The sequence below is a fragment of the Mustela nivalis genome (genome assembly GCF_964662115.1).
Source record: "Mustela nivalis genome assembly, chromosome: 4".
Classification (NCBI taxonomy): Eukaryota; Metazoa; Chordata; class Mammalia; order Carnivora; family Mustelidae; genus Mustela; species Mustela nivalis.
Window position 1 is genome coordinate 30,985,340 of NC_139023.1, and position 17,028 is coordinate 31,002,367.

The 17,028-nt window shown below is 36.3% G+C and overlaps 1 protein-coding gene across 1 annotated transcript in view; it reads left to right on the top strand.

Annotated features, from left to right (window-relative positions):
- KCTD8 (potassium channel tetramerization domain containing 8) overlaps positions 1-17,028 on the top strand; it is a 258,780-nt gene that overhangs the window by 221,622 nt on the left and 20,130 nt on the right. The window lies entirely within an intron of this gene.

A 17,028-nucleotide genomic window follows, 5' to 3' on the forward strand; every position in this document is an offset into this window, starting at 1 on the left:
CACAAGTCTCCCTAAATATGACGAGCAAAAAGCCAAGATGCTCATGGTCTAGGATCAGAATGGTAATGCGGTCAAAAGCCTTCAACCAAAAGTAATTTCCCAAATATGGTGAAGGAAGATATAGAACCCAACTTTTTCTTTTTGCATCTTCAGTTTCTTTTCGTCCCATAGCAGTGAATCCTTCACCCCAAATATTCCTGAATCTTTCCAACTATCATTCTCCTCCTCTGACTTCATTTATTCCTATTCAGTGTTAAGACGCCCCAAAGAATTTAGTGTTAAGAAGGCACACCCCCTTGTGGAGGGAAATACAAAAGAGTATAAATCAAACTGCCCCTAAGTGGGTGCAGGAGCAGAATGTCTAGTACTACAAACTTCATTTTGATAAGCACATCTTTATTAAAGAAATGTGACAGGGGCATTGGCTGGTGTTTGGATCATGATTGGTGTAGAGTGTGGTGTTTTCTTTCTCCACACCATTTCACTAGTCAAACCCGAGTAGACTCTTCAGGGATATTTCTTACTTATCTTGTCATCAGTGTCTCTCTTTTTTTTTTTTTTTTTTAATTTTCAGCATAACAGTATTCATTATTTTTGGACCACATCCTGTCTGTTTTCCAATGCTACTATATCCTAGGTGTTAGACAACATTTAGTGAGCCTTTCTCAGACCTACTTGTACCTACTCCCTCTTGTAGGAAAAAAACAAGTGAATATTTCACCATCATTGATTATCTATGACCTGGGAGGGATATCCCTATGCTCCACCCCCAAAGGAACCCCCAAATACCCCTTTTTTCTATCATAGCTAAGTCTTTGAATCACCACCATTTGGGGATTAAACTGTATAAGGGAGGAAAGTGAGTCCCCGTTAAAGTTCTAATAACCCCCTCTGCCTTACCATTTTACCATTAGTTTTTAAAAGGAATGGGCATGCTGTTTATAACTTTTGTCATGGGTACCATTGATTGAATTTATGAGAGCATGCAATGTCTTAATACCAGCTCCTCCAGGACAGTAAATAATTTAGATCCTTCACTTTGATGGCATGGCCTCATTCCCTATCAGCACCTCAAGTGCAAGCATTCTCCTGCCTAGCATCATTCCAGATGTAGGCTCTATTATGTTATCAGGCTTCACTGGGAATACCCAATCCCACAAGGAAACCTGCAGTACAGCTTAGAGATTTAGGTACAGCAGACAGGTAGCATTTTATTTCTAGCTTTCTACATTCTTTCAAATTGCTACAAAAGCTATATGGTAAGCTATTTAGAATTCATCCTTTAACTTAAATGAGTATTGGATAAAATTCTGAACTCATGTTGAATCCAATGGCAAGGCCCAAGGCCCAATATCAATCAATAGCCAGTAAAGCCAATGGAATGATTGATGGCAACATTTTGTGTACTGGATGCGCTGCTTTGATTCATATATGTAAAAACTTTGGGCTTTCCTTCAACACAAGTATAGAAACCAGGTCTTGAATTGTTTGTACCTCTCATCTCTTTTCTACTATTCAATTTTGGCTGCATAAACCTTCAAATAATAGTTTTCACTTACAAGAAATAAAGTCATTAACATATTTATAAATGTTATGTGATAAATAAATGACATGTGATTTTGGTCTGAATCTTATAATTTGCCTTTGGAAAAATGTTTAAATCATCCTAACTTTATTCTCACTGATGGAAGTCACTGTTTGGAACATGTTTATAAACTTTATTTCTATACAGATGTGGTGACCAAAAATTATGTGTAAAAGTCACTACCGTGACAAATAATAATAAAGTGATGAATTTCCTAGGGCTACTATAACTTTGGATAGCTTAAAGCAACAGAAATGTATTCTTTCATTGTTCTTCTTGAAGTTTACATGTCTAAAATCAAAAGGCCATGTTCCCTCTGAGATCCTAGGTAGAATCTTCGTTTGCTTCATCCTAGCTTCTACTGGTGGCCTTCAATTCTTGGCATTCCTTGGCTTGTAGCTGTATAACTCCAGTCTCTGCCTTCATCTTCACATGATATTCTTCTATGTCTTTGTGCCCAAATTCCCCCCATCCTATAAGGACAATGGTCATCAGATTGAGAATCACCTTAATCTAATATGACCACACCTTAGATTAGATCAGCAAAAACCCTTTTTACAAGGAAGATCACATTCAAGATACTAGGGGTTGGGACATGAACATATTTTTGGGGGGGGTATATAAATTAACCCACAACGTAAGCTAAAAATTAGTATTTGTTTGTTTACTTTGTGTTGACATTTCTATTTGCTTAAAATGATGAAAATTTGACTTGCAACAGTCAAAAAATTTGTCCAGATAAAGTAATTACTAAAATCGTGGATTGAGGATAAAATCAGAAATAAATTGAGATTTATAATATTAAAACCTTATTCGCCAAGGGTATTTTAAGATTTGGTTCTTTTTTTTAAAATACTTCTTGAAGTAGTTGAAGAGAACCTGGGTTAGGCTTATGGTTGGATGATGGTGGCTGAGCCAAGAAAGCATGGGCCCATTTTTTACAATACAAAACAGTGAACCACATCACTGTGAACAAGAGAAGAATGAAATTGCTTCTGTAGGTATGTTTAGGAAAACACAAGTCTGGTGTTATGAAAATCAATGACCATAAGGGCTTTGGTTACAGTTTTATGAAGCAGAGAAAGAGTAATCATTATTTAACTTAGAATCTCAACTTTCTCTGGTATCTCTAACTCTCATTTCACTCAGCTACCCTGATGCAGAAAGACTGGAAGATGGGGCTTAAGGAGGGAATCTTGGGAAGGCCTGTGACTCAACAACAAAACCTTGATATAGGTGATACATGGCACTTCATGTTTCTTACCTTCGGAGACTACTTTGAATGGCTCTTACACACTTCCGTGTTGGTACTGCTGGTTTTTGTTGTTCTTGTTTCCACAAATATTCCTCCTCTGGCCAATAATATTTTCCTACAGATGAATTTAATCATCCCTTTGTTTCCCTAGTCCATCCTTATTTTTGGGTCAGGAATGATCTGTGGGTGATTGCACCTGATATCTATGAATTAAAAAGTCACTTTGGCTAATAAGGATAAGAAAACTAAATTGTGAAGCTGCAAGAAGTATTTGGTAATTTTTATGATGTGGTGAATTCTTCATATTGTCATCAACTCTAGTTTAGAATTGCCACTCAGAAACACTGGTTAGCAGATGTCACTTTTACAAACACTGATTTCCTGTTCTGCTCTATCTTCTTTCATTCAAAGTCTCTCTGGGTAAAAATTGAGAATGCCTTTTGGCTAAGTGAATGTTAGCAGTTGCCTCTTTCTGCATTTCACCGTATTATTAACCTTTGAGTATTTTTTAAGCTGAGAATAGACATGACACTGCCCAGGGGACTGGCTTCTGATTTTATATTCTAAGGAAGAGGTATCAGTTTGGGAAGACATCCTGTTCTTTTCACATTTGTGGGTTCTTTCCCTTCAGGAGAACTGGACAGATTAATAGTGGCCCACTAGTTACGAAAAGCCCCTTCTGTAGTATATAATTCTGGATTCACTAAATCTCTGTTTAAGTTTAATGAAGCATTACAAATTGGGAATATAACCGGATCCTCAAAACAGTCCTTGGCTAAAATTCATGATAAGTCTATGCAGCATTTTTTGTTACTTCTCTAAGAATCTGAATTAAGGATTTAACTTATTGACCTCCTAATTAAATATCATAATCAGGATGTACAAACATGTGGGGGCGCATGGGTGGTTCAGTGGGTTAAGCCTCTGCCTTCGGCTCAGGTCATGATCCCAGGGTCCTGGGATCAAGCCCCACATCGGGCTCTCTGCTCAGCAGGGAGACTGCTTCCCTTCCTTCTCTTTGCCTGCCTCTCTGCCTACTTGTGATCCCTGTCTATCCTTCAATGGACGAATGGATAAGGAAGATGTGGTCCATATACACTATGGAGTATTATGCCTCCATCAGAAAGGATGAATACCCAACTTTTGTAGCAACATGGGCGGGACTGGAAGAGATTATGCTGAGTGAAATAAGTCAAGCAGAGAGAGTCAATTATCATATGGTTTCACTTATTTGTGGAGCATAACAAATAGCATGGAGGACATGGGGAGTTAGAGAGGAGAAGGGAGTTGGGGGAAATTGGAAGGGGAGGTGAACCGTGAGAGACTATGGACTCTGAAAAATAATCTGAGGGGTTTGAAGTGGCAGGGGGTGGGAGGTTGGGGTACCAGGTGGTGGGTATTAGAGAGGGCACGGATTGCATGGAGCACTGGGTGTGGTGCAAGAATAATGAATACTGTTATGCTGAAAATAAATAAAAGAAAAAAATTTTTTAATTAAAAAAAATTGACAAAAGTGTTTCCATATAAAAATTATAAACTATTTTAAAATGTTATTTAAACTTAAATAAGAATTCTATTATTTTATATAGATTTTGTTTAAAATGAAATGCTACTCATTAATATTTTTTAATTGAAAAAAATCTTAAAAATAAAACTATTTTCCTTCTGGGTTATGATGTTACATTATTTACTTTGATAGATAGTTTACCTTAGATTTAATTTTATACTGGTAAATAGTAAGCTGTATAGCATTTCTCATATTACTATGTGTATGGGTCATTAAAATACATGATCTCCCTTTTAAGCAGAATTGAGAACTTTGATATGGAGAAGACTATATTTTTGTATACTTCAAACATTGTCCCAAGCAGAAGAGAGGAGAGGCAGGATAAGGAAAGTAGGAGCTGAGGGGTTCACATGAGTCATATGGAGTCTGAGTCATAAACATCACTGAGCAAGTGCTGGTGCTTAGAATTCACTTAGATATTCAAAAGACAAAAGGATAAAGGCAATACCATTGCCTAACCTCAGGGATTTTACAGTCTAAGGAGACAAAATTGATAGGCATTAAAAATAAATGAACCATACAAATGAGTATAAACTAAATGATGATGGATTAGTTAGTTCATATTATGCTACACTTCATTCAGAGGAGCTTGTAATAATGGAGTTCATCCGTGAGAGCCCATTGTCATATTGCAACAGATGGAAGAAATACTGGAATTAGAGCTAGACATTGTGTTATAATGCCACTTCTGGCACTTTTTACCTGTATTGCTTTAGAAAAATTGCCCAATCTTTCTTTTAGTTTTCTTATCTGTAAGATGGGCTAGTTAAAGGACTTCACTGTGTTTTGTTTTTTTTTTACAGCAGTAACATCAACTATATATTCTAAAGAATAATCTTTCTAAAAGTAGATTATTGATAAATTATAATAAATGATGATTTAATGACTCTTGAGCTTTCAGGGAAATCCAAAATGCTAAAAAAAAAAAGGAAGACGAAGACCAGGAGAAGAATTTGTTTAGTGTCTACAAGCCAAATGTAGCCAAGCCCTTTATGGGGACAGACACCAATAAGGTAACATAGATAGCCAAAGTCAGATAGGAAAGCCTAGGTTGTATTTTCACAAGACAGGGAAGCCAAGCTAGTATTCTGCATTAGTCTAGGGCTAGTGAAATAAAGAGTATCAATTTGGTGACAACCAAGACCCAGGTAGAAGGAAACCCAAGTTCTCTCTGCAGGAAAATAATTTATAAAAGAAATATTTCAAAAAGAGAGAAAATCACTATAGCAGGAAAAGCTTAAGAGCACAAAAATTAATTAACCTCTGTAAAAATATATAGTTAATATAATAATGATAATATCTAAATTATGGAATTATAAAAAAAAATAAAAATAAAGCAGAGGTCAGTCCTGCCCAACAATAGCATATAAGCAGAGAGGGTGGTATAGCTCAAATTTCTACTTTCTTGTTTGTGCTCAAGAGGGTGGCCAAAATATTGATTAAGCTTAGGTTTGAAGTCTAAAGATGTTATATATCCATGGTAAATTTTCATATCCACTAAAAAGAATAAAAACAGAGTTTATAAATCTCATATTAGTTGAAGGAAAAATATGAAACCAGAATAAAAATATAATTAAAATATTCAGTCAACAAAAAAGGAGTAGTAGATAAAAAAGAGGGTGAAAGAAAATAAAAATTAAAAGTAAGATATTAGTAATGTACATAAATATAAATGGACTGAAATTTCCAACTAAAATTCATAGATTTTTAGATAAGATTAATAATGAAAATTTACCTAAACGCTATTTACAAAAGTCATACTTAAAACATAAGAAATAGGGGTACCCAGGTGGCTCAGAAGCCTCTGCCTTCTGCTCAGGTCATGATCTCAGGGTCCTGGGATGGAGCCCCACATCCGGATCTCTGCTCAGCAGGGAGCCTGCTTCCCCTCTCTCTCTGCCTGCCTCTCTGCCTACTTGTGATCTCTCTCTCTCTGTGTCAAATAAATAAATAAAATATTTTTTTCAAGATTTTATTTATTCGACAGAGAGAGATCACAAGTAGGCAGAGAGGCAGGCAGAGAGAGAGGAGGAAGCAGGCTCCCCACCAAGCAGAGAGCCTGATGCGGGGCTCGATCCCAGGACCCTAGGATCACGACCCGAGCCGAAAGCAGAGGCTTTAACCCACTGAGCCACCCAGGCGCCCCTAAATAAAATATTTTTAAAAAACATAAGAAATATAAAATTTGGAAGTAAAATAATGGAAAAAACACATATCAGGTAAAGTCTAATAAAAAGATTCTTGTATTTTTTTAAAAATTTAAACGTTTTATTTAAAAATCATTGTAAATCCACATGCAATTACAAGACTAGTACAGAGGGCTCTTGTGTATCCTTTACTCTGTTTCTTTAAGTGATAACATTTTTTTTTTATAATTGGAGTTCAATATCACAACTGGGAAATTAACATTGATAAAACTCATTGATCTTATTCAGATCTTACTGGCTTTATGTGCACTCATTTTATGTGCATATTTCTATGCAGTTTTGCCACGTGTGTAGATTTGTGTAAGCACTACCATAGTCAAGATACAGAACTGTTCCTTCACCAGAAATATCCCTCATGCTATCTTTTCATATAGCCACATCCTAAGCCCTGTCTCTAACCCAGTAACCATCAGCTGTTCTATTTCCATAATTTTGTCATTTTAAGAATGTTATATAATTGGAATGGCAAATTAATTTTAAGGCCACAAATGTATTAAGTAAAAACAGGAACACTATAAAATCATAAAATTTGAATTTATCAATATATAAATATTGTAAAACTATAATAACAAAATATAACAAAAAATAATAAAATAGCTATGATAAATAACATAAAATAACATAAATAACATGGGAAATTTTACAGATTATGGGAAATTTTTATTTCCACTTTTAACTCTATATTAACCAAATAGAAAAAAAGAATTAGAACAAAGAAAATGTGAAAATATATGGCATTATTTTACAGAGTTATATAGTTTCTGCTCATTATATACTCTACAGAATTTGTACAGGAGTATACCAGAAGACAGAATGTTCACAACAACAATGTTCTTAACAAAAAACTGGAAACTGCCCCGGTGTACATGGTTGAAAGAATAGATACAAAATGGTATAGTATACAGCAGTGAAAATGAATGAACTTCATGAACAACTCACAATGTGGTTAAATTGTAGAAATATAATGTTAAATTGAAAAAGATTAATAAATTGTGACAGCATTCCAGAAAGCTCAAATATAAGAAAACCAAAGCAAATTTACCAGGTAAATTAATAAAAATTAAGAGTAATAGCTGTCTTTAGGTAATCCTCAGAGGGATGACATTAGAGAGAAACCACAGGTGTTATTAAGGATGCTGGTCTTTTGGGCACCTGGGTGGCTCAGGCAGTTAAGCATCCACCTTTCGTTCAGGCCGTGATCTCAGGGTCCTGGGATTGGGTCCCATGTTAGGCTCCCTGCTCAGCAGGAAGCCTGCTTCTCCCTCTGCCTACTTCCCCCCTCTGCCTCCCTCTCCCCCTGCTTGTGCTCTCTCTCTCTCTCTCTCAAATAAATAAAATTTTAAAAAAAAAAGGAATGCTGATAATTTTACTTTTGAAGTCTTGTGGTGTGATCAGTTATTTGTTGTATTATATTTAATCACATCACACATATGTTGTATGTGTTTTTGTATGCATGAAGTAGTATATAATAGTATATAACAAATTTTAAGTAAAGAAAATGAGCCTAATAACATTTCCTGTATTATAATGGCATTTTAAAGATACTTTAAGGATATACAAAGTTAATGTACGGGAAATCTCTTTGTCAGATGTAAAATTGTTTACAAACGTGAGACAAAATCATAATGAACACATTTCTGCTTCTGCATTACTGGTGAGCTTCGTCTCTGCTACAGTCCCAACTTGCCTTGTTCTGCAGTTAACTTGCATTGATGGTGACAGTGACTCTCTGTTCAGCTCCAGAGGGCAAGCTTTCCTAATTCTGCATTTAAGTTGAAGTGAAAACTCTCCTGGTACATGAACTGTTTAATATCTGGCTGTAAGCCCCAGCCTCGGAGCATATCTTAAAACAGGAGAGAGTGGTCCCCTCCTTCCTGTGTTCCCATCAGAGATGGAGTCGTGCCCCTTCTCCATATTCCTACAAGAACTGATTTTATCCTCTTCCACGCATTCATTTATCAGACTTAACTGAAATCTTGTGCGGATGCTTTAGTAAGATTGTTTTCCTACGTGATTATCAAAACAAGTGATGAAGAGGTGTTCCTTGAGGCAGACAGTACCAATAAAATAGCAGCAAAGAACTACTTGTTTTTATAGCAAACTGCTTTATTATTTCCTAATCACTTATATATATCCTGATTTGATAAGACTTCTTTCTTGGCTATTTGATAAAAACATTTTCCAGATTGTCTTCTTGCTTTCAAATCAAAATGACTATGACTAATAGAGGGTAAATATACAAGATTTTAAAAAAAATGCTTTTAGCATTTCATTCATTGCCGCAGATACACCCAGAGAGTTAGAGAAATGGGAAGGCTGTTCACTGTGATCCCTGACTTCCTAAAACTTTCTTTTTTTATTTTTTTTACTTGTAGTAAGAACAGGTGATGTGAAATTTACCTTCTTAGTACATTTTTAAGTGGGCAGTATAGATCCTTGACTGTAGTCACATGTTGTACAGTGGATACTTAGAATTTATTCACCTTATATAACTGAAATTTTGTACCCATTGAACAGCAACTCCCCATTGTCAAAACTCTTAACAGGATTCAGATTCTCAGAGGACACCATAATGTTACATAGGTTGGGGGAAAACACTTTCAGGGAAAGAACTGTGAGGAAAAGGCAGGAAGTAAGTGCTCTCTGATTCACTATTGCAATATTTACACAGGGTCAAGAAAAAATATATGCTGGGCATTCACATAGACCTCAGACTAAGCTCAGAGTGGTTAATTTGTGTTCTGGTGTCTCTGTTTTAATTCTTCTTTTATTATCCCATTCCTCTGTTCTAGAACTCACAGCAGCTTTCATATCTTGGACTCCTTAGCTAGAACTCTCCAGTCTCAGTGAGTCCCTATGGGGTCCGTAACCAGCCACTTTACACATTCACTCTGCCTGGCCAGGCTCTTTAATACACCTCTGCTCATACATTCATTTTTGGTTTGTGCTTTTCATTCACAGCCTTATGCTTTTATTTTATATATAGTGAAAAGAGGAAAAAGGAGACATCTTTTCTAAAGTCTATAAAATAAAATGTTTACTTTATTATTTTACTGACTTAAAGAGTGAACTCAAAAAGATGAAAGTCATATTTGAACCTGACGTTCCCTCGTGGGTGTCCTGCCTTTGAATAGGAATTCTGAATTTCGTATTCTTCTATTAAGTTCTCTGCTCTATCAGATCTTTTTCCTCTGTTTCTCATTGCAAGAAAAGCCATTTTAAAGTAAGCCCTGCTGTGTATGCATAATAAAAACCCTTCAGAAAAAAACCTAACTAACAAACAAATAAAAAACTTTTAACAGATCATTAAATTTATTGTTTGTGAGGGGGTAAAAATCCAAGATTTCCAGAACAAACACTTTTTTTAAAATTTTGTTTTAATTTTTCTATTAGGATACTTAAACAGAAAGTGCTTGCCATTTCTAAAATAACAAATCCTCAAATAAAATCCACATGCCAGGAAACTAAATGTCTCTTAATAAACAAACAAATAACATCCTCCCCATATTGCTAAGGATTTAGACGGTGGATTTAAGGTGGATCTTCAACTTTGTACTTTTCTCTGTCTTGACATCAGCTATCAAGTCAGAGCTGACAAAAGCGGTAGAAATAAACAGATCCTACCCAGTCTTCTTCCGAAACCAGTACGATGATACAGCCTTCACTTTATTCTGTAGTTCTGGTATTTATAAGTGGGGGAGTTTCCAGTTGAATTTTTTAGGACAGATGAAGAGAGGGCAGGGCAATATATTAGTTGAGAGTTAAGAGGCACAGGGCTTCAGTAATAACAGTTCAATGACCCCACTCCCAGATAAGATCTTTCTCTTTAGGAGGAAAAATTTGCATACACGATACCTTTGGAGCATACCAAACTTCTTATTTCCGTTATTTTTCAATTTTCCACATACTTTGTAATTCTGTCTTGTGGCCTGCTATGATGACCCTCGTTAGGGAATGACTCGTTTTATGGAAGTAGTGATAAGAGGTGGAGGTACGATTCAGAGGCTTCTCATTAGGATGCATTCTGGAGGTGGTGTGTTTCTCTGAAGGTCCTTATGGCCATGCTCCCAGGTAATTACTTCCCTACTAGCTGGCCTTCACTGGGCCATGATACACAGGAGCAAACTTGAGAGATGACACCAAGCAGTATCGACTCAAGAAAACCATTGTCAAAATCATTACCAGTAGCACCTTGGGCTAAACACTGAATGCTATTACTATATTACAATTATGGTAGTGACCAGAAACTCAGTTTCCGCAGAGAAAAGAAATGAATAGGACGGAGATCATTGCTGAGGTAACTGAGAAATTCTTTCCTAAGAAAAGAAATTGTCTTTTCTAAGCATGGAGCCTCTCTCTAAAGGCTACGTTCACCACCTACCCTCAAAAAGTAGGACACAGTAATGGATACAAGATTCTTTAGCCTGCCCCAACTTCCTGGGACTTCTTTATTACTTGTCTCTTGAACTCCATGAGAAGTTTGGGTATCACCAGATAGGTCAAGTGTGATCATCTCATCCTGGTCATTGTACCTTTGATTCTCATCCCTGCTCACTCCGCCCATGTTTATTCTGTTAACAACTAAGCAGCAAGCCATTCCCCATGCTTTGGAGCTCCTAATAAAACTCCTCAGGCAAAGCAATTTCATCTTTCAGCATTATCCTAGGTTTCCTGTAGAGAACACTGGTGTTTTTTTGTTTGTTTGTTTGGTTGGTGGGTTTTTTTTCTGCCACAAAGGAGTTTTTAATACCTTATGTTTGCCGCCTGTGTAGCAGTTGACATGGGTGGCATATACCAGCAGTTACCCCCTCCAAAGAAATAAGGAGACAAATGTTTACATAAAAACACTCAGTTCACATGTTGACACACGTATTTGGTGGGAAAACAATTTTGTATTCTAATAACAGGACAGAGGGGAAGGATGCATGAGGACATCCCACTCAGGATGGGAATCAGGAGGACGGAGGTGGAGGTGGCTTATGACTTAAAATATAGTGGTCCGAGTCAGACTCACTGAGAAGATGGTGTTGATCAAAAATGTGAAGAGAGGGGCATCTGGGTGGCTCAGTTGGTTAAGTGTCTGACTTTGGCTCAGGTCATGATCTCGGGGTTTTGGGACTAAGCCCCATGTCCAGCTCCATGCTCAGTGGAGAGACTGTTTTTCTCTTTCCCACTACCCCTCCCCCGTTCCTGTTCTCTATCAAACAAACGAACAAAAAACATGAAAGAGCTTGTGTAACATGATGGGCCATTCACATTTTTCCATTTGCATTGCATTTAAAGAATCAGTTATTTAGTTAAAAAATATTTATTGAATATTATTGAATACTTACTGAGTACAAGGCAAATGCTTTGTGAAAGATACATTTTTAATCTCTGTTTTACACGTAAGAAATACAAGGGATGGTGAGTTCAAGCAGTTTGTTCAAGGTTACACAGCTGGGAAGTGACAACACAAGTATTAGAATGAAGCCCTCTCTGCTATCTGCAGTATCAAGTTTCTCATCATCTGATCTCTGACTGTAAGGAGATGTCTAGGTCGCTTCCTGAAGGTGACCTCCAGCCAAGTGACTAAGCCTGAGCTTGAACCCAGGCCTGTTTGAAAGACTCCACTTCTGGAGCTCTTCTAGACACAGTTGCTTTTCCATTAGAAGCTCCCAGTCTAACTGGAGACGAACAAAAATTCATGGGAGATTAGATGAGATGACCTTGCTCTCGTGCCCAGAGCAAGGAGAGCAGTCAGCAGGTTTGACCAATGACTGTCTTGGGGCAGTGCTGGGGTCCCTGCTAGATCTCTCTTTCAATAATCCCTTTCAATAATCCACTCAAGACCCTAGACAGATGCAGCAATGACCTGGTTATTTAATATAGAACAGTTTCCTCTTGATCACTGGGAGCTCTGGAAATTGAGTGCTGTGGGATTGTGGCTAGAGGCTGTCTTCAGTCAAGGGGATAGATACTAGTGAGGTCTTGCCAGTAGGAAACACTGGGTCCCAAAACCCCATATCCTTCAGCGGGGTGGTTTGCAAAATTCAGAGCAGAAAAGGATCACCAACTGGTTCTCTTAAAATTGTTTTCTGAGTTGAAATTGGGGTCCAAATTGGTAGAACACCTCAAAATTGCCTGCTGGTCTCCAGCAGAGCTGAGACTTGAGACCAAGTCTCTTATCATGTCTCTCTCCCATGTTCTTGTAGTCACCAAGAAATGAAAACACACTCATAGCAAATTTTTGAAAATAATAATGAAGTGGATGAGGAAAGCCCCTCTTCACTGGCCCCATACCTAGGAAATTTGACCTAGAGAAACTACTCTTATCAAATTGGTGTGCTTCCTTTTTATCATCTTTTATTTGGAACCTGCACACCTCCAGAAAAGATGCATTTGCTTTGCTTCTCTGTGCCACAAATTTTAGAGATGCCCTCCCTGAGAAGTGTGTGTGTACGGTATTGTGTTGTGGCCCTACCTATAATTGTCCAATTCTGCCTATGACATGGTTAGTTTAATTCTGCAACAGTGGTAACAAGATGGTCCCTCACACCGCATCTCGTGTCTTATGATGGTTTTTATCACTAATACATGTACCATTTTGTTTTCCATCAGCCCAACTCCTTGGTTTTATCTTAGTTACATGGTTACTTGGGGATAATTAGATCTTTACAATATTATTCTAATAGGGAACATACTTTCTCTTTCCATTTATTCCATTTCTCCTGGTCTCTCAATAAATTCAAATCATCCCAAAGTTTCATAGTTTTCTTTATATACCTCTTGTTCAGTATGAGAAAAAAATTTATCCACAGTTCATTTGAACTTTGTCTTGCTACACAGAGTATGACCTATTTTTTAATATATATATAAACATATTTTATTTTATAAATATATAAAATTATATAATATATAACATATAATATATGTTTATATATATTAAATTATTATTAATATTTATATTTAATATAAATTTAAAATAAATTAATATTTAATATTAATATTAATTTAATATTAATATTAATATTAATTAAATATATATATTTAATTAACACTGCAGTTATAGAAAAAAGCAGTTGAATTTTCTGTTTTGATTTTCTACCTAGCCTCTTTATGAAACTCTCTTAAATGAGCTTTTCAATTGTTCTAGATAGTATCACCTGAAATAATGACTTCTTTTGTCCCTTTTTCAATATTTCTACTTATTTTTTATTACTTATTGTATTGACTCTACTCTAAGAGAAGGAATTGAACTGTATTAATTATGACACGTATTTGGGCTGAATTCTGACTTTAGTAGAAACTGTACCTCATTATCAACTTAAGAAATTATTTTTCTTGTTTGCTATTAAAAAATAAATCAGGTATGGGTATTGAGATCTATTCAATGTTTCTATTCAGTGTTTCTTCCTACCTATGTAATGTTTATGGTGATGAGGTCACTTTCATTTTGAGATAAATATCACTTGGTCATGATACATTTTCCATTTGCTCTAGGTTCAGAAAATAGATAGACCCAGAGAATTCTTTTGTGTGTGTGTGTGTGTGTGTGTGGTGTGTGTGTGTTTTCTGGATTTGAGATCAAGGCTGTGAAGCTTACAGAATTGGTTAGGGAAACTCTCATTTTCTATTCTTTGGATCAGTTTATATCACACAGATCTTATAATTTCCCCAGGGATCTGAAGGAGCAAAAGAAAAAGAACTATGGACTTCCTTCTTTCCCTTACTTCCTATGTCATTATGTTTAGTGTAATGATGAGTAAGAAAGGATATGATAGGATTCTTAGACATTCTTGTTACTTAGAATGCAATTTGCTTTCCTTCTGAATTCAAGCAAGTTCTGGTTGGAACAGAGAATGTGGCCCCAGGGGCAATAGTGCCCCACATTCCTATCACTTTACCTAATGTTAATGTAAGATGTTTATACTTGCTTTGAGTCTCTCTGAAATCGTAGGATCATGAGGCATTCGAATGCTATATGCAAATAGGGTAGCAAGGGACTGAGGCACTCATGGCTATCTCCCCCATTCCCTATGCTTCCTTGTTCTATTGGACTTCGCTCATAAAACACAAGCTCAAAATGTAAATTGTTTTAAAACTGTGACAGCAAAGCATGAAACCAAGCATGCAACCTTTCTGAATGAGGTGCCCTGTGTGACTGCACAGGTTATGAACCCGTGAAATCTGCCCTGTTTTTGTTGTTGTTGTTGTTGTTGTCATTGTTGTTTTAATTATCAAAGTATAGTTACACTGGGGTGCCTGGCTGGCTCAGTTGGGGGAGCATGCAACTCTTGGTCTTGGGATTGTAAGTTTGAGCCCCACATTGGGCATAGAGATTACTAAATAAATAAATAAATAAAACTTTTAAAAAGTATAAGTTGCATACAATGTTTTATTGGTTTTAGGTGTACAATTCCATACAATTCTCAGTGCTCACCACAATAAGTGTAGTCACCATCTGTCACCATATAATATTATTACAATATTAATGACTGTATTCACAATATTGTAATTTTCATCTCCACAACTTATTTTATAATTGGAAGTTTGTACCATTTAATCCCCTTCATCTGTTTCACCTTTTTCCCATGTCCCACCTCTCTGGCAACCACCAATTTCTTCTCAGTATTTAAGAATCTGTTTGGTTGAGGAGCCTGTGTGGCTCAGGAAGCTGGTCATCTGCTTTTGGCTCTGGTCATGATCCCAGAGTCCTGGATTGAGCCCTCCACCAGGCTCCTTGCTCAGCGGGGAGTCTGCATCTCTCTCTACCCCTAACCCCACTCATGCTCTCTATCTCCCAAATAAATACAGTTAAAAAAAAAAAATTAAACAAAGAATCTGCGTGTGTTTTTTGTTGATTTGTTTTGTTTTTGAGTCTCCATATGTAAGTGAAATCAGATGGTATTCACCTTTCTCTAACTTATTTCACTTATATAATACCCTCTAGGTCCATCCATATTGTTACAGATGGTAAGATCTCATCCTTTTATGGCTGAGTAGTATGCCTGTGTGTGTGTGTGTGTGTGTGTGTGTGTGTGTGTGTATTAGATCTTCTTTATCCATTCTTCTACTGATGGACGCTTGGCTTGCTTCCATAGCTTGACTATTATAAATATTGGTCCAGTAAACATAGGAGTAGTGCATGTAATTTTTCAAATTAGTGTTTTCATTTTCTTTGGGTAAATACCTAGTAGTGGAATGATTGAATCATATTGTAGTTCTGTTTTCAAAAGGAATCTCCATATGATTTTCCACAATGGCTGTATCAATTTACATTCCTTCCAATGGTGTACAAGGGTTCCCTTTCTTCCATCCATGCCAACACTTTTTATTTCTTGTCCTTTGATACGAGCCATTCTGACTGGTGTGAGGTAATATTTCCTATCCACTGAAGGAGAGAAGAAAAGTTGTTTATGATAGTTGATAAGGGGTTAATACTCAAAATATATAAAGAACTTATATAACTCAACACCAGAAAAAATAATAATGCAATTAAAAATGGGCTGAGGTCCTGAATAGACATTTTTTTCCAAAGAAAACATATAAATGGCCAGCAGACATATGAAAAGATGCTCAACATCACTAATCACCAGGGAAGTGCAAATCAAAACCACAGTGAGATATTACTTCCCACCAGTCAAAATGGCTAGTATTAAAATATGTCCTGTTTTTAACCAAAAAGCTAATTAGAAACTATTCAAGTTGAAATGTATCTTGAATATTTAAAATATCAAATAAGGAAAATGATCAAGTTATTATTTTTACCTCTTTCATTTAAGGATTTTACCTCATTAGTCATTTATTAATAAATATACTCTTGTTTTCAACTGACTACTTTTTTTTAAAGATTTTATTTATTTATTTGACAGAGATTACAAGTAGGCAGAGAGCAGGCAAAGAAAGGAGGAAGCAGGCTTCCTGCTGAGCAGAAAGCCTGACACAAGGCTCAATCCCAGGACCCTAGGATCAGAGCCTGAGCCAAAGGCAGAGGCTTTAACCCACTGAGCTACCCAGGCACCCCTCAATTGACTACTTTTTTGACTTGATGTTTTTGTCTTGATAATTTGTATTATGTTTTATTAATCACTTATTTTTTTTTCATTTCATTTTTACTTAAGTTTTTCCAAGCATGCTTTGTATTTTTATTCTTTTAATAGTTTAAAATTCTTAACACATGCTTCACATATTTTCCAACAATATGCAGAATTAATACAGAGAATTGATCACATCTATTCTCCTTCCCAATATCCTTGTATACTATTCATTCCTTTCAACCCCCTCATATTCCCTCTTGTAATCATTTGGGTCTTGGCTCTGGATTGTTCAGCATAACCATATCTGTATTATGACAGTGATTTCTTTTTCAACAATTTTTCTTATGTTCTTTGCCTATTCTTGGACTCAGAGGAACTTATTTTCTGAGATACAA